The 24,277-nt window shown below is 38.5% G+C and overlaps 1 protein-coding gene and 1 pseudogene across 2 annotated transcripts in view; both read right to left on the bottom strand.

Moving 5' to 3' along the window:
* Positions 1–24,277, bottom strand: part of GPR158 (G protein-coupled receptor 158) — a 420,273-nt gene that overhangs the window by 151,940 nt on the left and 244,056 nt on the right. The gene's annotated exons all lie outside the window — the stretch shown is intronic.
* Positions 17,300–24,103, bottom strand: LOC128932550 (protein SET pseudogene; annotated as a pseudogene). The gene has a single exon (XR_013519591.1). The product of XR_013519591.1 is annotated as a protein SET pseudogene (transcript).

Genomic DNA, 24,277 nt, shown 5'->3' with positions numbered 1-24,277 from the left:
ACACACACACACCCCTACACATACCTGGCCACACACATCCTGCCACACAAATGCACATACCTCTACACACACCACACACACATCCCACTGACACACACACTCCCACACAGATACACACACTCCCCACACACTTACACATGCACCTTCACACACATAAACCCCACACACACACTCACATTCAACCACATACGCACACACATATACATGCACACACACCATACGTACCCACATACATGACACCCCCCATACACATACACCACAAACACATAACACACACCACCCCAACACACACCACACACACACACACACATACCCTCATCCCCTCCCATACTTACACACACGTCTCTGACACACACTCACATACACCCCATTGTTCCTGCTCTCGGAAATATTCAGTTTTTAAGAAAGACACACATCACAGACTGCAGTAGAGGAAGCTGCCTACCTGTGATTTTCAACAACCAGGGGTAACTTTTTCCCCCAGGGTATACCTGGCAAAGTTTGGAGACATTTTTGATGGTCACAACTTGCATCTAGTGGGCAGAGGCCAGCGATGCCACTTACAAAGCACAGGAGCCCTCACCACACCAGCGAATCATCTAGTCCAGCAAGCTCACAGTGCACAGGCTGAGAAGCCCTGCACTACAGGGAAACCACCCAAAACTGCAATAGGGCACAGAAAATAAGTGCGGCCACAACTGATGGTGCAGATGAGGCTTCACTAAGAGCGATGGAGGAGTTGGAGTCTGAAAAATCTGTAGAAGAAAAAGGGGTGATGCCAGAGGGAGAAAAGTGCACCAGCAGGTGGTCAGTCCCCCGGGGTGCATGTCTCACCAAGTGAAAGAAGGGCACTGCTAGAGTACCAAAGAAAAGAAGAGGGGCTGGGAGCAGTGGCTCATGACTTTGGGAGGACACATACCCACATATATGACACCCCCATAAGTAAACACACACCACACATTCATACCACATACATGACACCAGATTGTTGGGAAGACAAAGTGGAAAGGTCACTTGAGGTCAGAAGTTTGAGACCAGCCTGAGCAACAAAGGAAGATGCCATCTCTACAAAAAAAAATTTTTTTTGACACAGTTTCACTCAGTTGCCCAGGCTGGAGTGCAGTGGTGCAATCTCGGTTCACTGCAATCGCCACCTCAAGGGTACAAGCTATTCTCCTGCCTCAACCTCCCAAGTAGCTGGGATTACAGGCTGATGCCACCATGCCTGGCTAATTTTTGTATTTTTAGTAGAGATGGGGTTTCACCTCCTTGGCCAGGCTGGTCTCGAATGCCTGACCTCAGGTGATCTGCCTGCCTTGGTCTCCCAAAGTGCTGGGATTACAGGTGTAAGCCACCATGCCCATCCCTACAATTTTGTTTTTTAACAGCCAAGCATGGCAGTGCATGCCTGTAGTCTCAGCTATTTGGGAGGCTGAGGAGGGTGAAGATCATTTGAGCCCAGGAATTTGAAGCTGCAGTGAGCTATGATCACATCACTGAACTTCAGCCTGGGTAACATAGTAATATCCTGTCTCTTAAAAAAAAAATAGTGGAATGGGGAGAGAAGTAGGTGGAAGTGTAAAAAGAGTCCATGTCAATCATGACCATACTGCAAGTGTTAAGTGTGGTTTAGGATTTTTGTCTCCATCCTATAGCAGTGAAAAGTATCAAAGGCTTTTAAAGGGAAGGCACCAGAATTAAAAGATAAAAATTAAATTTAGAAAATATGTTTCTGGCTGTGGGGTGAAGAATATATTGAAGGAGGATGTTGAATGTAGGAAGATACTATAACAATCAATGGAAGAGATGACAATATCTTGAACTGGAATGGTAGAGTAAGGATGGAGAAAGGAGAATCGATTCGAGGGTGTGAAACTGAAAAGACTTTGAAGTGGACCAGGTATGGAGAGAGAGGAATAGAGCTATGCAAGGATGAAAAAGATATGGTTCTCACTGGCTGGCTGATATATGGTGGTGGCATTCCCTGAGACAGGGAAGAGTGAAAGTGGATTAGGTCTGGCAGGGAAAGATCTGGAAGTTAGTTTTAAACATACTGACATATTAATATGCTTGTGTATTAATATAAAAGCAGAGATATCAATTATGCAGTTGAGGCTCTGGGACTGGAGAGAGAGAAAATGTCTGAGATTGCCCAGGCCAAGGTAATGGGAGAAAAGAGAGTACTGAGTTCAACTGAAGTGCAGCTGCTCCTATTATTTATATGTGAGTCTTGTCTGCTGTCTGTTTTTGTTACATCTGTCTTATGTAGTCATATTTTTTAGCTTATTTCCCATATTTATCTCACTGGTGAGCCACTAGTTTTTGCCTTCTGCCTTCTAGTTGGTTTATTTGTTGCTGTTTCTAACTGCTCATTTAGTATCAGGCAAGCATTCCTCAGTTTGCTTATTTGTGTCGATGAAAAAATAAAAAAACCTTAAAACTTTCTGTTCATGTAGCTTTTATTGTTTCTCAGTCACTTCACGCTGCTAACACCCAGAGTAGTTTAATCAAGGGCTTTCCTCCACATTTGATTCCTTTTAGAATCAGCTTTCACAGTTGTGTCCTCTCTACATTCATGGACATTTTAAAATAAAATGTCCTTCTAGCTCTTTCATGGTCTAAAGACAAACAGTTCAGGAATTTAATTTCACTGAGCGAATCCTGAATAGTTAGAAAGGGCTCTTCACTCTCCACTCACATTCCACTGTCTCTGAAATTCACTGCCCTCAAGGAATACATCTTCCCTTGGTTTCATTTCTCCGTCACTAGGGAAAGCCAAAAAGAGATTAACCATGATATCTTAAAGTTGTAGTATCTACGTGATTGTGACAAACACAAGATTAACAAAGAAAAGTCTCATTTTGCTACTGCAGATGAGAAAAAAAGGATACTATGTTTCACTTCCAACCATAGAAAAGGATATAAAAAATAATTTTCAAGGTCATAGGTCAATGATTCCCAATCTTGGAGGTATATCACAAACATCTATGATGATTTTCAAAAATATACATTCATGGGGAGCCTATTCCAAGAAGCTCTTCTTCATAAGGTCTGAGATGGGGTCTGCTCAGCCAAATTTGAAAAGGCTACACAAGGGATTTTGAAATTAATTGCATAACAGATTTAAGTGACAGCCACTCAACCCAAGCATATGAGACTTCACTGGAACGAGCAGTCACCTGCCAACAGTGAGTGTCTAATAATAGTAACTAAATAGGACAGCCAGAGTCTAGCAGTCAAAAGGGTGAGGATCATGGAATGAATTACAAAGCAGAAAGGGCAAACTCCAAATGGCAAGAGCCAGAAAAAGGAACACTGGTTATCTTGGCATGGCCAGTACATGTTATCCTAACTGGTAACTGAATCAGGTATAGAGACACCTTTAAACAGAAGCAAGTAACCAGAAAGAGCAGCAGAATTATGACTTCAATGGTTCTGAGTTAACAGGAAGAGAAAATTCTATGGATAAAGAGAAGCCTAAAGCTCAAAGCCAGAAGATAAATAAACAATAAATATGAATGCTCATAATCCCCACAGTAATTATGTATTAAATTTCTACTGCCTTAGACCCACAAGGGTTATAGCCTTTTTATTTGTTTTAAGCTTCTCTGCTATTATTATTCACCTTGCTTCCCTATCCTTTTTATTTTTCATGAGGAAAATGAGGCCAAATATTTTAGAAATGAGACTATGAGTCCTACACCTCTAATCTATTTTAAATTCAGGTCCTGGAGCTAAAAATTGACTGTATTACTGAAATGTCAAAGATGACTCTATCTGAATATTATATTCTGAAAAAGAAAATAATGTATACCTCTTAAGAGCCCTCAGCAGTATTATAGAACAGTATTATATTTACATTTAGGAATGTTTTATGGAGAAATAAAATAAACTGGAAAGTTAAGTGAATGAGCAGACAAACTTTAAAGACATTTTAATTTCTCAAACATCCTGCACTCTTCTAGTGTTTTTATAAATAAGGAATTTTCACATTGCTATTAATAACTAGCATTAAAGAGATTATTTAAGTCTCAGAGACTCGGCAAAGCAAGATTTTAAAAGTCAGTAAGAATGTTACTTCTGTTGAACTTAAAGTTTCTCATGTCAACTCGGCCTTTTTCCAAATGCAACAAGTATCTCCCTGTCTGATATATTTCTTAGGCACCATTAGTAGAGTGCTCTTACAGAAAATCGAAGAGGAAAATGGAAACCAATGTTTTGCTTCTACAAATATCAAGCAGCAGTCAGTCAATGGGGGTGTTGTTTGAGAGGCCTTTTTTCTCTCTTACTGGCTATCCTAAAGGATCCCAGCTCAAGGCATGAACAACAGTGTCTTTACAGCAGAGTTGGGCTCATTCTAAAGTTAGTGGCCCAGGCTCCTGCGCTCAGCCACTATTCATTCCATTCTGTTTCTAAGATCTGTGTGTGGTAGAGAGAGACAAGAGAGGTAATCTGGAGGAAGAGTTCAGATCCAACATTACAGTGAAATCCCAGGGGAAATCTATCACTTCTAAATATCACTAACAATAAAACCTACAGGTACACATTCACCTTTACCTTCAGGAAGCAGGTTATATAATTATAGATGTGTGGAAGAGAACACTATTTTTTTATGGACATGAAAGGGGAAGGTAAGATGGGGCCCTGGTTTTATGAAAGCTTATCTCTAAAAATCATCAATGGAGGAGACAATCCAAGATGGCCGAATAGGAATAGCTCTGGAGTGCAGTTCCCAGTGAAAATGAAGAGGGTGAGTGATCAGTGCATTTCCAAACCAGTTTTTACTGCCCACAGACCAGGAGATTCCTGGGCAGAAAAATGCCACGAGTTTCCAGCAAGGCTGTTGCAGCTGGCGCAGTGGGTCTCTGCAAAAAAACTCACAAAAATCTGGGTGCTGTTTCAATTGGCACCTGGGATGCCTGGGAGAGAGAGCTGCCCATTCAACTGAAAAAAGGCAGGCTGAAACAGGGAGTCAGGTGATCTGTCTTGGTGGGACCCACCCCCACAAAGACCATCAATCTGAAATGTTCCAAATTGAGAGTTTCACAGCAAGCACAGTTGGATCTGGAATGGTCCAACTCTGTGAAGGGAAGGGCGTCTGCCATTACCAAGGCAGTCCACCACTACAGAGGCAGTCTGCCATTACTGAGGCAGTCTGCCATTATTGAGGAAGTCTTCCATTACTGAGGCAATCTGTCATTACTGAGGCAGTTCTAACTATACCTCTATAAATAAAACCACAAGGGAGTTCACACAGCAGCTAGGCAGAGACCATGGAAGCTCAGCATCAACTCTGTTGGCACACTGTGACTAGGCTACCTCCTTGCTGGGCAGAGCATCTCTTTTAAAAAGGCAGCAGCATGTCAGGAACTTATAAGTAAAGCCCCGCCTTCCCAGGACAGAGCACCTGGGGGAAAATAAGGCAGTTATGAGTTCTGCTGCAGCAGACTTAAACATACCTGCCCAGGAGCTCTGAATTGAACAATGGAACTCACAGCTCAGCACTTGAGCTCATATAAGGGACAGAATGACTCCTCAAGCAGCTCCCCAACCCCATTATATCCAAAAAGACACCTCCTAAAGGAGAGCTCAGGCTGACATCTGGCAGGTATCCTTCTGGGACAAAGGTAACAGAAGAAACTGGCAGCAACCCTTACTGTTCTGCAGCCCCCACAGGTGATTCCCAGGCAAGCAGGGTCTGGAGTGGACCTCCAGCAGTCTTAAAACAGAGGGGCCTGACTGTTAGAAGGAAAACTGAAAAACAGAAAGAAATAACTTCATCAACAAAAAGGACATCCACTCAGATACCCCATCCAATAGTCACCAACTACAAAGACCACAGGTAGATAAATCCATAAAGATGGGAAGAAACCAGTGCAAAAAGTACAAAAACACCCAAAACCAGAATGCCCCTCCTTCTCCAAGGGATCACAACTCCTCACCAGCAAGGGAACAAGGCTGGAGGGAGAATGAGTTGTATGAATGGACAGAAACAGGCTTCAGAAACTGGGTAATAACAAACTTCTGTGAGCTAAAGGAACATGTTCTAACCCAATGCAAAGAAACTAGGAACCTTGAGAAAAGGTTTGACAAAATGCTAACAAGAATAAACAGCTTAGAGAAGAATACAAATGAATTGATGAGGCTGAAAAACACAAGAACTTCGTGAAACATACAGATGTTTCAATAGCTGAATTGACCAAGCAGAAGAATGGGTATCAGAGACCGAAGATCAACTCAATGAAATAAAATGGGAAGGCAAGATTAGAGAAAAAAGAGTGAAAATAAATGAACAAAGCCTCCAAGAAATACAGGACTATGTGAAAAGACCTAATGTACATTTGATAGGTGTACCTGAATGTGACAGAGAGAATGAAGCCAAGCTGGAAAACATTCTTTAGGATATTATCCAGGAGAACTTCCCCAACCTAGCATGGCAGGCCAATATTCAAGTCCAGGAAATAAAGAGAACACCACAAAAATATTCCTCAAGAAGAGCAACCCCAAGGCACATAATTGTCAGATTCATGAGGATTGAAATAAAGGAAAAAATGCTTAGGACAGCCAGAGAGAAAGGTCGGGTTACCCACAAAGGGAAGCCCATCAGACTCATAGTGGATCTCTCAGCAGAAACCCTATGAGGCAGAAAAGGAGTGGGGGCCAATATTCAACATCCTTAAAGAAATGAACTTTCAACCAGAATTTCATATCCAGCTAAACTAAGCTTCTTAATTAAAGGGGAAATAAAATCCTTTATGAACAAGCAATTGCTCAGAGATTTCATCACCAATAGGCCTGCCTTACATGAGCTCCTGAAAGAAGCACTACACATAGAAAAAAACAACCAGTACCAGGCACTCCAAAAACATACCAAATGGTAAACAGCATCAACACAATGAACAAACTGTGTCAACTAATAGGCAAAACAATCAGCTACCATCAAAATGGCAGGATTAAATTCACACATAACAATATTAACCTTAAATGTAAATGGGCTAAATGCCCCAATCAAAAGGCACAGACTGGCAAATTGGATAAAAGTCAAAACCCATCAATGTGCTATATCCAGGAAATCCTTATCACATGCAAGGATAGGCTCAAAATAAAGGGATGGAAGAAGATTTACCATAAAAACTCAGAGCAAAAAAATGCAGGAGTTACAATTCTAGTCTCTGAGAAAACAGACTTTAAACCAACAAAGATCAAAAGAGACAAAGAAGGGCATTTCATAATGGTAAAAGAATAAATGCAATAAGAAGAGCTAACAATCCTAAATATATATGCACCCAATACAGGAGCACCCAGATACATAAAGCAAGTTCTTAATGACCTACAAAGAGACTTAGACTCACACACAATAATAGTGGGAGACTTTAACACTCCACTGTCAATATTAGACAGATCGATGAGACAGAAAATTAACAAGACTGTCCAAGACTGGAACTCAGATCTGGACCAAGCAAATCTAATAGACATTTACAGAACTCTCCACCCCAAATCCACAGAATGTGCATTCTTCTCAGTACCACATCACACCTACTCTAAAACTGACCACATAATTGGAAGTAAATCACTCCTCAGCAAATGCAAAAGAACAGAAATCATAACAAACAGTCTCTCAGACCACGGTGCAATCAAATTAGAATTCAGGATTGAGAAACTCACTCAGAACTGCACAACTTCATGGAAACTGAAAAACTGGCTCCTGAATGTTAACTGGATAAACAATGAAATGAAGGCAGAAATAAAGATGTTCTTCAAAACCAATGAGAATGAAGAAAAAACATACCAGAATCTCTGGGAAACATTCAAAGCAGTGTCTACAGGAAAATTTATACCAATAAATGCCTACATGAGAAGAAAGGAAAGGTCTAAAATCGATACCCTATCATCAAAATTGAAAGAGTTAGAGGAGCAAGATAAAAAAAAAAATCTCAAAAGCTAGCAGAAGACAAGAAATAACTAAGATCAGAGCAGAAATGAAGGAGATAGAGACACAAAAAACCCTTCAAAAATTAATAAATCTAGGAGCTGGTTTTTTGAAAAGATCAACAAAATAGACAAACCACTAGCCAGATTAATAAAAAAAGAAAAGAGAGAAGAATAAAATAGATGCAATAAAAAACAATAAAGGGGATATCACCACCGATTCCACAGAAATATAAACTACCATCAGAGATTATTACAAAGAACTCTATGCACATAAACCAGTAATCCTGGAAGAAATGGATAAATTCCTAGACGTGTGCACACTCCCAAGCCTAAACCAGGAAGTTGAAACCCTGAATAGATCAATAACAAGGGCTGAAGTTGAGGCAGCAATTCGTAGCCTACAAACAAAAAAAGCCCAGGTCCAGATGAGTTCACAGCCGAATTCTACCAGACATACAAAGAGGAGCTGGTACCACTCCTTCTGAAACTATTCTAAGCAATCAAAAAGAGGGAATCCTTCCTAATCATTTTATAAGATCAACATCATTCTGATACCAAAACCCAGCAGAGACTCAACAAGAAAAGAAAACTTCAGGCCAATATCCATGATGAACACAGACACAAAAATCTTCAATAAAATACTGGCAAACCAATTGCAACAGCCCATCAAAAAGCTTATCTATCACAATCAAGTCCGTTTCATCCTGGGGATGCAAGGTGGGTTCAACACAGGCAAGTCTATAAACGTAATTCACCACATAAACATAACCAAAGACAAAAACCACATGATTATCTCAACAGATGCAGAGAAGGTCTTTGACAAAATTCAACAGCACTTTATGTTAAAAACTCTCAAGAAACTAAGTATCAACAGAATGTATCTCAAAATTATAAAACTTATTTATGACAAACCCACAGCCAATATCATACTGAATGGGCAAAACTGGAAACATTCCCTTTGAAATCTGGCACTAGACAAGGATGCCCTCTCTCACCACTCCTATTCAACATAGTATTGGAAGTTCAGCCAGAGCAATCAGGCAAGAAAAAGAAATAAAGGGTATTCAATTAGGAAAGGAGGAAGTAAAATTGTCTCTATTTGCAGACAACATGATTGTATATTTAGAAGACCCATCATCTGTGCAAAATCTCCTGAAACTGATAAGCAACCTCAGCAAAGTCTCAGGATACAAAATTAATGTGCAGAAATCACAGGCATTCCTATACACCAATAATAGACAAAGAGAGAGCCAAATCAAGAGTGAACTCCCATTCACAATTTCTACATGGAGAATAAAACACCTAGGAATACAACTAACAAAGGATGTAAAGGACCTCTTCAAGGAGAACAACAAACTATTGCTCAAGGAAATAAGAGAGGACACAAACAGATGGAAAAACATTCCATGCTCACGGTTAGGAAGAATCAGTATTGTGAAAATGGCCATACTGCTCAAAGTAATTTACAGATTCAATGCTATTCCCATCAAGCTACCTATTATGACCCTCTTCACAGAACTGGAAAAAAAAACCTTAAACTTCATATGAAAGCAGAAGAGAGCCTGCATAGCCAAGTCAATTTTAAGCAAAAAGAACAAAGCTGGAGGCTTCACACTACCTGACTTCAAACTATACTACAAGGCTACAGTAATCAAAACAGCAGGGGGTACTGGTACCAAAACAGAGATATAGACCAATGGAACAGAACAGAGGCCTCAGAGGCAATGCCATGCATCGACAACCATCTGATCTTTTGGCAAATCTGACAAAAGCAATGGGGAAAGGATTCCCTGTTTAATAAATGGTGTTGGGAAAACTGGCTAGGAAACAGAAACTGGACGCCTTCCTGATGCCTTACACTAAAATTAACTCCAGATGGATTTTAAAGATCTAAACATAAGACCTAACACCATAAAAACTGTAGAAGAAAACCTAGGCAAAACCATTCAGGGCATAGGCATAGGCAAGGACTTCATGACTAAAACACCAAAAGCATTGGCAACAAAAGCCAAAATAGACAAATGGGACTTAATCAAACTCCACAGATTCTGCAGAGCAAAAGAAACAATCAGAGTGAATCGGCAACTGGCAGAATGGGAAAAAATTTTTGCAATCTGAACATCTGACAAAGGGCTAATATCCAGAATCTACAAAGAAATAAAACAGATTTACAAGAAACAAACAAACCCATTCAAAAGTGGGTGAAGGACATGAACAGACACTTTTCAAAAGAAGATATACATGATGCCAACAACCATATGAAAAAATGGTCATCATCACTGGTCATTAGAGAAATGCAAATCAAAACCACACTGAGATATTGTCTCATGCCAGTTAGAATGGTGATCATTAAAAAATCTGGAGACAAAAGATGCTGGAGAGGATGTGGAGAAATAGGAACACTTTTACACTGTTGGTGGGAGTGAAAATTAGTTCAGCCATTGTGGAAGACAGTGTGGTGATTCCTCAAGGACCCAGAAATAGAAATTCTATTTGACCCAGTAATCCCATTACTGGGTATATAGCCAAAGGATTATAAATCATTCTATTATAAAGACACATACACACGTATGTTCATTGAGGCACTGTTTACAATAGCAAAGGCCTGGAATCAACCCAAATTCCCATTGATGATAGACTAGACAAAGAAAATGTGGCACATATACATCATGGAATACTATGCAGCCATAAAAAATGATGATTTCATGTGTAGGGCCATGGATGAATCTGGAAATCGTCATTCTCAGCAAACTGACACAAGAACAGAAAATCAAAGACCACATGTTCTCCCTCAAAGGCTAGTGTTGAACAATGAGAACACATGGTCACAGGGAGGGGAGCATCACACACTGGGGTCTGTTGGGGGGACTAGGGGAGGGATAACATGGGGAGAAATGCCAGAGATAGGTGACAGAGATGGAGTTAGCAAACCACATTGCCATGTATGTACCTATACAACAATCCTGCATGCTCTACACATTTACCCCAGAACCTAAAGTGCAATAAAATATATATAAAACAAACAAACAAACAAACAAACAAACAAAATCTTCAATGGAAAGAGAAAATGTGTACCTCCTTGCTCTGGTTGCCTTCCTGTTGCCTTAGAGCCCTATAATTTTAACTGGGGAAAGGGAGAATGCCAAAGAACAAAAAATTTTGTAGACAATTTTGCAGACAATGGTGTCTTTGCACTATTAAATGCAACACCAGTCAGAATTCCAATAGGATTTTGCACTGAGTTTGACAATCTTTTCTTAAATGTTTCAAGGCAAAAACTAAATGAGCTCTGCAACCTCAAGGATGGCTCCTAACTTCTCATTTGAGAAACAATGCTACAAAAAAAAAATTAGTAGGAAGCTTCAAAATGCATAGAGGACATACACTGTTTAATACTAGCCAATGAATAGGACCAATGGGTAAGGTACTGAGAGATGGGGGAATAGGACAGAAACTGGATCAGACAAGTGCTGTATTTTAAGAGACGGGAGTCTTAATGTGGTTTGGCTCTGTGTCCCCACCCAAATCTCATCTTGAATTGTACTCCCGTAATTCCCACATATGTGGGAGGAACCCTGTGAAAGATAATTGAATCACAGGGTGGCTTCCCCCATACTGTTCTCATGGTAGTAAATAAGTCTCACAAGATCTGATGGCTTTCTAAGGCATTTTCGCTTTCACTTCTGTCTTATTCTTTTCTCTTGTCTGCCACCATGTGAGGTGTGCCTTTCACTTTCTCCTATGATTGTGAGGCCTCCCCAGCCATGTGGAACTGTGAGTCCATTAAACCTCTTTCTTTCGTAAAAGGCCTAGTCTCTGTTATGTCTTTATTGGCAGCATGAAAACAGACTAATACAAGACTTTTTCTGTAATGTGCCAGATAGCAAATATTTCAGGCCTTCAGGTTATACATTCTGTGTGTTAACTATTTTATTCTGCCACTGTAGCATGAAATCAGCCAGATGCAACATGAAGACAAACAAGTGTGGCTGTATTCCAATAAAAATTTATTTATGGACACTGAAATCTGAATTTCATGTAATTTTCACAGGTCATAAAATATTTTTTCTCTTTTTGATGTTTTTTTTCCAAATGGCAGCAAGTCATAGTTTGCTAGTCTCTGCTATATTATGGAATAAGACTGAAGAAATAAACTGACTTCAGTTTTCACTAGGATTGGCCTAGTTAGAACAATATCCTGATTTCCTATGACCAAACTGGCTCGAGATGCCTTGCATATTACTCCCACTAAAGTCATAAAATACATTCCTTTCATTGAATTTGGAGGATGTTCATTTAATTATGAGTAAACAGTGGTTTGCAGTATGACCTCAGGAGTATCTTTAGACATCAATTTTTCCATTTGTAACTGAAGATTCTAATTACTGTTATTTCTCTCCCTCCTGGGGATTTCTCTAAAATTAATTAATGGTCACACATATCAATACTGTAAGTGCACTGAAGAATGGAGAATGAATTCATAAATCTACTTTAAGAACAAACAGATGGACATAAAGTGCCATTTGCAAAATATTTGCAGTTCATCAGATGATAACCATTCAGTTAGCTACCTATGCTAATACTTTCCATCTTTCAATTTTTTGCATTTTCTTCCTTTCATCGGACCTTCAGAGAAACCAACCTGATCTGGGCTCTCAGTAATCCTTCTAAGTGTGCTTGGACTTCATCCTTCTTTCTTCACAGTGGCAATACCAAACTTTCAGCAGGATTCTCAAATCTCTACCTAACTCCAGCCAAGAACACTCAGTAAGTGACGTTATTCCAAATCCCAGCCAGAAAATTCAAGTTAGAATTTTTTAGTTTTGTTGTCTTAACCTCAAGTATTGGTATCTGCCTTATCGGCATTACCAGTGCTGTAGCTGCAGAAAAATTTCTCATCTTCTGCTGTTCAGAGTGAATAGCTCCACCTGCACTCAGACCTTATTCCTGTCTGTTACCCATGGTTCCCTGCCGCATCGATTATTCCATGTTTCTTCGTATTTTCAGCCTGTTCGTCTCTCCTTTTGCTAATAATTTATAAAAAAGCTCCCATCATTAAAGATGAAATGTCCTCAATCCTCGGGCTCCTCTATGGCCATTTGGTCATGCCCTCTTTCTGCTTACCTTAGAGCCACACTTCTGGAAAGAATGCTTTATATTTACACTCTCTACTTTTCTATCTCCAATCCATCTCTGAGCCCAGTGCAATTAAATTTATGAGCCTCTGAGAAGACACTGCTCAGAAACTGCTCAGACAGAAGTTCTCAAAGACTTCATAATCATCAAATCGAATAGAATCATTTCTATCTGGAGTTTATCGCAAATGGTGTTAAGACATGATCTAATGTTGTATTTTTCCATATGACTATTGTCTCTGCACTAATTAAATGCAATCTCAATCAAAATCCCAATCTCAGTCCAAAATCCTGGACTAGATGCAGTGGCTCATGCTTGTAATCCCAGCAATTTGACAGGCCTAGGAGGGTGATTGCTTTAGTCCAGGAGTCTGAGATTAGCCTGTGCAACATGGGAAAACCCTGTGTCACAAAGAATACAAAAATTAGCCAGGCTGACGGCACACAACTGTAATCGTAGCTACTTAAAAGGCTGGAGTGGGAGGATCTCTTGAATCTGGGAATCAGAGCAGTGAGCCGTGAGCCGAGACCATATCACTGTACTCCAGCCTGGGCAACAGAGCAAGAATCTGCCTCAAAAAAAAAAAAAACTCCCAATAGAATTTCACAGGGTTTGAGACAGGCTTTCCTGAATGTAATAAAAGACTAAAAATATCCAAGAGATTCTGAAGTTTAATACTATCAGCTACCAATAGTTTGTCCCAGTAAAACAGTAATTGAAAGAGTGGCAAAAGTACCATGATAAACTTGTATTAGGCCTCATCCTTCTTGATTGTTCTGCATCTCCTGCTACTGTCAACAACTGCTTTGAATCCTTCTTTTTAAGTCTCTGTGAAATTTCTCCTTAAGGGGTAGCTTAGACCTCATTCCTCCATGACTTTTGCCTCAGGTTTTTTGTTTGTTTGTTTGGTTGGTTTTTTTGTTTGTTTTTTAAGACAGTCTTGCTCTGTCGCACAGCCTGGACTGCAGTGGCACCATCTCGGCTTACTGCAGCCTCCACCTCCAGGGTTCAAGCAATTCTCCTGAGTAGCTGGGATTATAGGCATGTGCCACCACACCCAGCTAATTTTGTATTTTTAGTAGAGACAGGGTTTCACCATGTTGGCCAGGCTGTTCTTGAACGCCTGACCTTGTCATCTGCCCTCCTTGGTCTCCCAAAATGTTGGGATTACAGGCATGAGCCACTGCGTCCGGCCCCTCTTTCTTTTCCTCTGTCTATTCCAAAGATTGCTTCAAAATGTCTTCTTTTCTTATTCTAAATGCTCCCCTGAAAAAGTTCAGATTTTTTCATGTTTTTTACCATCACTATCTAGTCAACATGCTATTTTTCTGCTCTTTCTCAAGCTTCTTGGAAGTTTTGGTACAAGTGCTCTCTCTACTTCCTCAACCACCATATAAATGTGTACCGCTAAATTTGCCAATAATGAATGTTGCCAAATCCACTGCATCCTTCTCACTCCAGATTTTATTCCATCACTCAATAGTATCCCTGATAGTTGGCTGCATTTCCCCTTTTTAAAAAATACTGTCATCTTCTGGGTTCTGTAGCATGACAGTGATCTGGCTTCCTTCCACTCTCTTTGAATTATTCAAAGGATGTGCACTCTACTTTAATCCAAAGTATTCTAGGCATTCTCCTTGTTTTCTTCTTTCTATACTTCCTAGGTGGATGGTGTCATTCATTCTTGCATCTTAAATTCTCATATTTTAATGCTCATGACTCCTCATTTATAGCTCCTTCCCCAACTTCTCCACCAAGTGTCCAGCTCAAATATCTACCTGCCCACTTGGCACTTCAACTTGGATCTCTCATAGACAGGTTAACTATTAGGAGTGCCAGATAAAATACAAGATGCTCAGGTAAGTTTGAATTTCAGATAAACAAAATAATGCTTTAGTATACACACGTCTCATGTTATACCTGGCACACACTTGTATCATTCTTCATTGTTTATCTGAAATTCAAATTTAACTAGGAATCCTGTATTTTTATTTGCTAAGTTTTTAAATCTAGTTTCAAGATGCAACTCTTGATTTTTCCTTCCCTCATCCTTCAGACCATCCTCTTTTCAATGTTTTCCATTTTTTAAATTTAGTAAGTAGTCCCACTTTTCGCCCAGTTCCCCAAGCTACAGGAATCAATCTTGAGTTTTATTTTTTCTCATGCCTCTCACAACAAATTCATTAGCAAGTCCTGCCAATTCTATCTCCAAAAATGTATCTTACAGTTAGCCACTCTTCTCCAGCTGTACTACCACGACTGTCTCTTACCTAGACTAATTCAACAGACTTCTTGTCATTTCCCCTACTTTTACACTTGTCCCTTACTAATCTATTCTCCACAGTGCAGCTAGAAAAATTGGTTTAATAGTCAATAAACAGGACCACCAATAAATGAGATCCCAATAAACAGATCCTCTATTCTCTTGCTTCAAATCCTTGAGTGACTTCCAATTGCACTTCAAATAAAATAAAATTGACCATGGTGTGCAGGCCTCTGGACGACTGAGTCCTGACAACCTCTCCCAACTCACCTCTTCACTCTCCACCCTGCTTCAGTTTCTAGGACACTTTAAGCTACTTCACACTTGGGTGCCTTCAAAGATGTAATTTTCTTTTTTCTACCCCTACTCTTCCCCCTCCACCTCCTGGTTATCCTTGATGATAAATGTGGTTAAACATGGGGACCTCAGAGAAATCTTCAGAAACAACCTCATTTAAATAGATTCTACCCAACCCCATTATGTCTCCAACTTTATTATCCTTTCTCAGTTTGTTAGTTTCCTTCGTGTCACTCAGCATTATTTATATTAATTTATTTAGTCACTTGTCTTTACCCCCACAAGATTATGAACTCTACTCGTAGGACCACAGAGGATGCCTGTTTTGTTCATCATTTGTAAACTATGCCTGAGAACTTAGTGCACTGTCAAAACACACTGAGTGAATGAATGACTTACAAACCCATTTGTGTAGTGTCGGACCATATGCCTAACGTCCTCATCTAGCTCAACAGTTTATCTCAGCTGCTTGTAAGATAAAGTGCAAATGCTTAGCCAGGCTTTCCAGGATTCATAATGAAATATTTAAATTTCTAAAAATGTATGTGTTCTCTCTAATATGTTTGCATATGTATCTTTCTGCCTAGATGGTCCCTTGGGTCTCCTATTAGTCTGACCAGTGAACTTCCTTTTTCAAGACTCTTATCACGTTTTTGAAGTCTTCCCAGACCACTCAAGGTAGACTTAACCACATGGATTTTTACGCTGCTGTCGTATTCTGTACAAGCCTTTATTTATTTTTATTTTTAATTTTTTTAAATCTTTATGTTCCTTTATTGGAGCAAGATTCCTGATCGGTATACAGTGAAGTATTTACTAAACAGAGACCTGTGTGGAAATTACATACTATCCATCTAGACAGGTTGTTACACTTTTGCCTATTGATGGAATAGTTCCATTTATCAAGTTTTATACATCAAAAAGCTTTTGAATTTCACCAGACTGTCCATTAATTCACCACTGAAAAAGCAGCATTTAATTTCAGCTACTATATTTTACAGCATTAAAAAGCTTATGCATTAGGGTACTTCTCTGCACAATGGCATTGAGCAGACAGAGCTGAGTCCATTATTCCACCCAGATTCACATAGTCACATTTGAGAACTTTATACCAGAGAGCAGGGACAGTTACCGCCAACCATCGCAGACTCCTTACTCTGAGAGCCTATCTCCTTGGCCACATTTTATATAGCCAATGAAGACATGCCAGCAACTGTCCCACATATAACTTGGCATGAGAGCACTAGGTCTGTTGGATGGTGGTGGCAGGTACTATTATTTTATATCCAGGTAAATGGGCAATTTTTAAAACTGCCACTTGGAGATAAAAATCAAGGGCACAATATACTCAAAGTATTGAGCAATCTGGTATCCCAAATGATGTACTTTCAGAAACCAATGGCAAATTGTACCCACTTTCCCAGCTATGGCGATATCAATACATTGATTCAGATCCCGTTACTCAATCCACATAGCCCTGAGGTCATCCTGCAAAGTGCGTATCAAAAAATAAGAAGTTAGGGTGACAAAGTTTGACAGTGATGTTGTACAAGTCAAACTTGGAAGGTCATAGTGAGCAGACCTGTGCTGAGAGAAGAGCATCAAATCCTTTGTGTACACATTTAGTTTTATTGTAACAAAGCAACTTGTACACTTTTAATGTTTAAAACTGAGCATCATCTTTCCTTTCCAGTGAAACAAAAAGAAAATTTAAAAATAAACAGGAACAAAATTACAATAGAGAATGTCAATTCCAAATAAAATCCTACAGGTTCTGTTGATTCTCCCATTGAGTGGCAGGGCTCAAGTCATCATTAGGAGAGAATTTATTTTAAAAGTGTCATCTTAAACTGCAAGGATGTCTGTCAAATGTCACAATTAAATATGCCAAAGGAGAAGCCATGTTGTCAAAATGCCCACTTACCCCACCCAAACATCTCAAACCCACCCTTTGGTGACCTTCTATAACCCCATTTTTTAAAGTTTTTTTCTTTTTTTTAAACAAGAGAAAGTAGACAGATACATGTTGGTAAATGCTAACTGTCCATATTCACATAGAGACACAGTGTACTGTCTGAGCCCAATATACAGAGAAAGGAGGAAAAAAGCTAGAATTCTATGCACTACTACACAGGGGCCCAGCACCCTCCAGCTTCCAGCAGAGCGAAGGGAGCAGGTTTTTCTTTTTTCTCACAGAGACCGGTGGTATTGATTCCATACAGTTTTTGTTAAGACAGGAAGGGATAAAATGAATTTCAAACAGAAAGGGGTAGAGACTCTTTTCCCATTGTATCTTGCTCAAGATATTTCCCCACAAAATAAGTTGAGAACCATGGTGTAGAGAAAAGAGACCTCAAAAACAGGGTGACTGAGCACAAGAGGGAAGGAAAAAAAAAAAAAAAAGACTGCAACTTGCTCCCAGGGACTGGAGAAAATTTAAAAAAAGGAAGGTTGGAATCCATCAGTGTTCTATTAGTCATCTTCTCCTTCATCCTCCTCTCCTTCCTCCCCTTCATCATCATCTTCATCTTTTTCACCTTCATCCTCATCCCCTTCTTCATCAATATCTTCTAATCCTTCCTCCTCTTCATCATCATCATCATCATCATCTCCTTCTCCTTCTTCATCATCCATATCAGGAACCAAGTAGTATTGTAATGGGTTTGGCCAAATATCCTCTTTGATGACCTCTCCTAATTCATCAGCACCTGCATCAGAATGGCCAGTAAACCAGGTAAAGAAGCTCTCTGGTTCCTCATGCTGCCTCTTCCTGCTGGCTTTATTCTGCGTTTGACTTGAACGTTTCGTCAAATCCTTTCCAGATTTCCATTTGATTTCAGTGGACTTTGAAGATGGATCACCACTCTCATTCAGATGAAATTCTTTGGAAAGAACTTTATTTTCAAAGTCAGGATTTTCATCAAAATAAAAATCTATTCTGTAACCTGATTTAATATCTTCAAATTCTGTCACTTCAACTCCGGTCAAATAATGCAGTGCCTCTTCGTCCTCCTCCCCAAGCAGTGCAGATGCACTTGTGGATGGTTGACAAATGTTGTTACCCAAAAATTTGGGATTTTGGTGATCAATTCTGACCTCTTCTGAAGAAATGGTTGGCGGAGTTTGTTATATTTCTGTTCTACTTTCAAAATCTCCTCACTGGCTTGTTCATTAAGTCTGTCTATTTCATTTTGTACTTCATCAATGTGTTCAATTGCTTCTTGCTGTTCTTTTTCTCCCTTCTTTGGCAAGCGTGCAGAGGCCGATGTCTCCTCCAGTCCCTGAGCAGGAGGTGGTCTTGGTTTCTTCTTTTGAGGCGCGAGTGGAGACTGGCGTTTGGGGGTCATGCTGCTGGGGAAGTCCGAGAACCGGAGCACAAGTCTTCTTGCTTGTCCGGAAGCAGGCAGAACACTCTGTACAAGCCTTTATTAACAGCTAGCACTTATTGAGCACTTTTTACAGGCAAATAATTGTACTAAGAAATTTATAAACATTCCACACATTTTAATCTTCACCACAACCCTAGGAGATTAGGTTTATTATTATCTCCCTTATACAGAGGAGAACACTGACATAAATGAACATTTAAAAACTATCATATGAGAGGCCAGGAAAAGAACCTAGATAGACTTTAAAATCTGTGACCCTAATCACTATTCTCAACAAACTGTGCTACATATTTATACAGACATTTCCTTATACTCCTTTCTCCATTAGATTGTGAGCTTCTCATGGAAAAATGAGTATCAACATTATTTTCGTAAGCCTAGCTAAACATTCCTGAACAAATGATTAATGAAGGCATTAATTTTAACTGTACAAAGTCCTCTGCTGATGTAATATTTGATGGAATTTAATAATGAAAATTCTAGAAATTTGGAAAAACCACCAATGACTGACATTTCATAATATTTCTCTAATAGAAAGCAATTCAGTATACTTACAAAGCTCTTTTTAACATATTTGGTAAGTAACTGGCTTTACCACTCAAATAGATGTAAGTAAATATAAATAACTTGAGAGAATCTGGGAACAGAGCTTGGTAATCATTAAGCATTTTATATCTCTTAAGACATACACAAACATGTTACAATCACTTTAGTACTTCTTCCTAACTCATAATTAGTATTGTTGCCACCAGATGGAGTAGCAGGTTATTTAAATAATTTTTTTTTTTTTTTTTGAGATGGAGTTTCGCTCTTGTTACCCAGGCTGGAGTGCAATGGCACAATCTCGGCTCACCGCAACCTCCGCATCCTGGGTTCAGGCAATTCTCCTGCCTCAGCCTCCTGAGTAGCTGGGATTACAGGCACACGCCACAATGCCCAGCTAATTTTTTGTATTTTTTAGTAGAGACGGGGTTTCACCATGTTGACCAGATGGTCTCAATCTCTTGACCTCATGATCCACCCGCCTCAGCCTCCCAAAGTGCTGGGATTACAGGCTTGAGCCACCGTGCCTGGCCCCAATGATATTTCTTAAGGAGAACATAGAGAAAGAGATCCCAGCCAGGTGTGGTGGCTCATGCCTGTAATACCAGCATTCTGGGAGCCCAAGGCAAGAGGATCACTTGAGGCCAGGAGTTCGAGACCAGACTGGGCAACACAGCAAGAATCTTATCAAGAAAAAAAGAAGAAAAAAAGGAAAATGTCCTTCAAATAAACTACTTTTCTCTACTCCCATGCTTCTCTCCTTATTCACCCTTACCACCACCTTGACATTCATACATACACACACACACACACACACACACACACACACCCCTAATTAAACCATTACTTTTTTGCTCCTTGGGCTCAGGCATTAAAGGACGCCATTATATTCAAAAGCGTGTAGTAATACTAAGGAGCAGGACCAAGGAAATTATAAAACCATTAAGCTCGTGCTATGGAAGAACTTAATTTTTTCAGTTCACTAGTAGGCATCTAGCAAGGATGAGGCATGCAGCACTTAAATTTCAATGAGCCAGAGAGAATAAAGAGAATAAGGAAAAAAGAATTTATGCAGGCCTATATCTTAAATTACTACAATGGGGCCAGAGTTGACTGGATCTATTCTTCCAAAGTTTAAGAGTAAATTACATTGTAAACTTGTGAGAGATATAATAGCACAGTAGTTAACAGATATAATGGGCTGTAAAGTCAAACAGACCTGAGTGTAAATCCTAGCTTCTCGAAGTAATGGAAGGCTGGTTTCTTAAATTCTTTAGGCTCTGAGTTTATTCAAATGTTAAATAAGGATAATATCCAACTAATGGTGACTGTAAGAATTCTATAACTCCAAAGTCATTCACTAACATATTATACTGTTTCATTGTGATCACAGTCTGATACATTCTTTATTTCTTTATTGTCTATCACTACCACCCCACACTGGAACAGAATCTCAAGAGTACAGTTCTTGTCTGTACTGTTCATTATTATACACCCAGTATGGATAATAATTCCAAGCACTGAGTAGATGATTCAGTAGATGAATGATGAATGTAAAGAATGAATGGAGGAAGGCAGGCAGAGAGAGAATAAGAGAAAGGAAAAATAAAAACTGAAAAGTGCTAAAGCCTGGTGCTTAGGACATAATAAAATTTCAATAAATGGTAGAAACGTAATGGGGTGATGATTAAATACTACATTATAAGCATTTCACCATCATTTAGTATTTTACAAGTATTTTATGAGTTACATATTTAAATGCATGATGATCTAACCCAATGTTGAACATATTTTTCCCAGTTTGCTACGTAAGTGCTACGATAAGCATATGTACATATATGCATGTATTTGTAAATCTTTGTGAACATATATGATTTCTTTACCACAGACTTCTACAATTAAAATGACCATGCACTTTTAAGTTTATTACATTCTATATCAAACTTCACCCAAACATTCTGTCAGTTTACACAAGCATTGGCAATGAATGGGAACAGTTAGTTCATAACACCTTCAGAAACAGAATTATTATTTTTATAGAAGTACATGCCACTGCTTTAATTTGCATTTATTAATACTCATGGAAATAGGGAATACATTTATATATTTTTTATAAAATTCAGAGTTATATTCTTTGCCCCCTTTTTTTTATTGAGTATTTTTCTTTTTCTTCATGATTCCTAAGAGGTTTGTTTGCTTGGTTTTGGTTGTTTTTTAGATTAAGGATGCTAATTCCTTACTACTATATAAAGATATAGTAGTATTTTTTGATTTGCTTTTTAATTGTTTAAATGTTATATTTAGTTCTAAAAACCACCCTTTGTATTGTCAAAGCCCAGTGTCCAGGGAATGTAGACATTCCTGACCCCTAACAAAAAAAATTTAAGGGAAGATAATCTACAAATGAGCTAAATAATTTTCACAATAACAAGAAAAAATAAACATTTGAAACTCTAAATTTGAGCTGTGGGACTAAGCTTCATTTGAAACTCATAAAATATTTGCTTACTGACAAAATACAAAATACATGGATGTATGTGTTGTATGCTGGCATGGAAGCCACATGTTTTTAAGATAAAACTTCTGACATTTTAGTGACATACACCATGCGTATTTGTTAGAAGAAAAGTACGAATGAATAAGAATCGAAACCATTAATTTTATTTGAAATTCACTTATGTTTAAATATTTAGGGAAAAGCACCTGTCAAAATACTTCTCAATCTATCTCAAGTTAAAAAATTCCTGAGAATTGGCTAGTAGGGTATGCAATGAGATAACTCCCAGTAAATCCAGTATATCTTAGATATAGCATTTTATCCTCTGTAGAAACCCTAAATGTTGACACAATTCTTCAAGTTGATAAACAGAACAGTTCCATTGGATATGCTGATTGCTCTGCTCATACCTAACTGTAATGATAAGGATGGCCCTACTCATATTGCATTGGTTCCAAGAAGATAATTTGTAAGTTAATTCAGAAAGCATGACTATACTGCTCTAACCTTTAAGCCTAGCACTTCAGGTTTCTGCTTAGGTTTGAATTTATTGCACTGAAATAAAATGTTATGCAAATATATAAGCATCGTGTTACAAAATCAAATATTTCATTGCAAATGATATAAATTTTAATTAGTACTTGTTTTCTTACCCCCTAAGGACAAAGGTATGGAATTGAAAGTAGTGACACATTCTCCTTTCGTAACTCTTGAAATGGTCCAGAAATCCCTTCAGTTTGTCTTCAAATACACATAGGACATTAAGAATTTATCTCATATTAGCTACTGTAATATGATTCCTGTTTGTGGATTCCATACTCCCCTGAACTGCTTACGAAATTAATCAGGCTTGGCTTTGGAGTATATATACTTTTTTCCCCTCCCAAACTCTTGGATCCCTTAAAAGAGTTCTCTGGACCGAATTATACTTACAATCAAAATACATTAGCCAGTGGAATGACAATCTCATCAGTGCTAGCTAATCTTTCTATGTAATTAATGAAGAGGTTGTATATGCCAGATTCAAAGAATCAAAGAACATTAATGCTTGAATTGTTTTAAGTTACCTAGTCAAATGTGTCATTTTAAAGTAAATTAATAAATGCCAGAATTTTAGTCTCTTAACTTCTAGATGGCAAGAAAATCGATATTAAGTAAAATGATTTTTAATATAAGCAATAGTACTGTTCAATAGAAAAACAGTATTTTACAAAAACTAAGTTTCTTTTATAATATTACCTTAATATTGTTTTGCTATATTACCCACAAATCCGTTTCTTCATCAAATACATCCTATCAGTGAAACAAGTGTATAAAGCAAATGAATATAATTTACATATATTTCAACTTATTCATCTTTTAGTAAGAGGTATGACTATACAACAATGTTAATTTTGCTACTTTATATATGAAGAGGAAGATTGAATAATTATTGTAGGGACATAGTCAGACATGTTTAAATTCATTAAAACCATAAATACAAAGTTACCTGATCAGCCCTACGCTGGTTATTAAATGAAAACATATATAAAAGTGAATGTTAACTTGAGAAAAACAGTAATGATTCAATTTGTTGTGAGGTCTAAGATTTTCTGACTGATATAAAATACTAAAGAAATTCAAAAATGGGCAAAGGATATGAACAGACACTTTACAAAAGACATATATGAGGCCAATAATCATATGAAAAAATGCTCATCATCACTGGTCATTAGAGAGATGCAAATCAAAACCACATTGAGATACCATCTCACGCCAGTTAGAATGGTGATCATTAAAAAATCTGGAGACAACAGATGCTGGAGAGGACGTGGAGAAAAAGGAACACTTTTACACTGTTGGTGGGAGTGTAAATTAGTTCAACCATTGTCAAAGACAGTGTGACGATTCCTCAAGGCCTTATTAATAGAAATTCCATTTGACCCAGCAATCCCATTACTGGGTATATATCCAAAGGACTATAAATCGGTCTACTATAAGGACACATGCACACGAATGTTCATTGCAGCACTGTTTACAATAGCAAAGACCTGGAACCAACCCAAATGCCCATTGATGATAGACTGGACTGGGAAAATGTGGCACATATACACCATGGAATATTATGCAGCAATCAGAAATGATGAGTTCGTGTCGTTTGTAGGGACATGGATGAATCTGGAGAACATCATTCTCAGCAAACAGACACAAGAACAGAAAATGAAATACCGCATATTCTCA

The sequence above is a fragment of the Callithrix jacchus genome, chromosome 7 (assembly GCF_049354715.1).
Source record: "Callithrix jacchus isolate 240 chromosome 7, calJac240_pri, whole genome shotgun sequence".
Taxonomy (NCBI): Eukaryota; Metazoa; Chordata; class Mammalia; order Primates; family Cebidae; genus Callithrix; species Callithrix jacchus.
Note: the sequence above shows the minus strand (reverse complement) of the source record. Positions and strands in the feature narration are given on the sequence as shown.